At 34.0% G+C, this 1,827-nt stretch overlaps 1 non-coding gene across 1 annotated transcript; it reads left to right on the top strand.

Annotated features, from left to right (window-relative positions):
- The first annotated feature begins 1,505 nt into the window (after positions 1 to 1,505).
- LOC133833421 (small nucleolar RNA R71) lies at positions 1,506 to 1,612 on the top strand. Its single transcript, XR_009892802.1, has one exon. It is a non-coding gene; the product is annotated as a small nucleolar RNA R71 (small nucleolar RNA).
- The last annotated feature ends 215 nt before the right edge of the window (positions 1,613 to 1,827 follow it).

The following is a 1,827-nucleotide window of genomic DNA, read 5'->3' as shown; positions in this document are numbered from 1 at the left end:
ATGGTCTACCTAAAATGATAGGAATTTGAGCATGCATGTTTTCTACAGGTTGAGTATCAAGAACAATGAAGTCAACAAGAAAATAAAATTTATCAACTTTTATCAAAACATCCTCTATAATGCCTCTAGGAATTTTCACAGAACGATCGGCTAATTGAAGAGTTATAGAGGTAGGTTTTAGCTCACCAAGACCAAGTTGCTTATAAACAGAATAAGGCAATAAATTCACACTAGCACCCAAAACAAGTAAAGCTTTGTTAATAAAATGATCACCAATAATGCATGAAATTGTGGGACACCCAAGATCTTTATATTTAACAAGACTCTTATATTGAATAATGGAACTAGCTTGTTCAGTTAAAAACGCCTTTTTAGGAACATTAGTGTTTCTATTAACAGTACAAAGATCCTTTAAAAATTTAGAGTAGGCAGGAATTTGTTTAATGGCATCTAAGAAAGGGATATTGATACTAACTTGTTTAGAAACTTCTAAGATGTCATTATATTGGCCCCCTTTTTTAATTGGAAGTAATCTTTGTGGAAATGGAGCTTTTGGAATGAAAGGATGGATTGGAGTTTCTTTGTTTGAAAAGTCATTGGCATTAGAACTAGAAGGCTGACTCTTTTCTTTTTCTTTTTAGTTTTCAACCTCGGGTATGTAATCAGGTTTGAAAATGTTCTTTCCGGACCTAAGAGTTGAGATTGATTTGACTTCTCCATTATGACTAGACTTTCCTATCTCATATTGACCTTTTGGATTAGGGATAGGTTGACTAGGGAATGTTCCTTTTTCTCTATCAGCTAAAGCAGTGGCGAGTTGTCCTACTTGTGTCTCGAGTTTGGTAATTGATTGAGATTGATTTTGTAGGATTTGTTGAGTGGATTGCATAAATTGTTGTAAAGTATCTTCTAAGGAAGGTTTTATTTGTTGCGGATATGGTTGATTTTGTGGGGCATGAGCTTGGTTTTGTGTGTTGTATTGGTGCCCTTGATTTATGTGAGGTTGGTTTTGTCTCCATGAAAAGTTCGGATGGTTTCTCCAATTTGGATTGTAGGTGGATGAAAATGGGCTATCATTTGGTTTCCCATAAGCATGAAGTGCATTGGCCTCCTCAGAAAAGGCTTCTTGGTAGGAAGGACATGATTGGGCATTATGGCAAGGACTAGAACATATAGAACAAACATCTTTTCTTGGTTGTATTGGAGAGTTTATAGTTTGGCTTATGGCTAAAGATTCTACTTTTCTCGCTAATTTGTCTAAGGATGTTCTTAAGTCTAATTCTTCTTTTACTTCATACCTTCCTACTCTTTTTGGTGAATTAGTTGACCTAGACCTAGGATCAAAATAATTCCATTATTGTGAATTGACAGATAAATCTTCAAGGGCGTCCCACGCCTCTTGTCCTTGAAATTTTAAAAAATTTCCAGTATGCATAGATTGAATCATTTGGCGATTAGAGGGAGTCAAACCATCATAAAAATATTTTACAAGTCTCCATTTTTCAAAACCATGATGAGGACATTTTAATAATAAATCTTTAAATCTTTCCCAACATTCATAAAACTCTTCATTATATTTTTGAAAAAACTCGGAGATTTCTCTCCTTAGACTATCAGTTTTAGACATAGGAAAAAATTTCAGCAAGAATTTATTATAAAGTTGATCCCATGTAGTTATAGACCCCGTGGGAAGGGAATTTAACCAAGCTTTTGATTTGTCTTTTAATGAAAAAGGAAACAATCTTAGTTTGACCGACTCATCAGAAATTTTTTGAAATTTAAATGTTGAGCAAATTTCTAAGAAATCTTTGACATGCATGTAAGGAT

Source organism: Humulus lupulus, chromosome 4 (genome assembly GCF_963169125.1).
Source record: "Humulus lupulus chromosome 4, drHumLupu1.1, whole genome shotgun sequence".
In the NCBI taxonomy this organism is placed as follows: domain Eukaryota; kingdom Viridiplantae; phylum Streptophyta; class Magnoliopsida; order Rosales; family Cannabaceae; genus Humulus; species Humulus lupulus.
The sequence above is the reverse complement of the archived record's forward strand: the minus strand, read 5'-3'. Positions and strand labels throughout refer to the sequence as shown.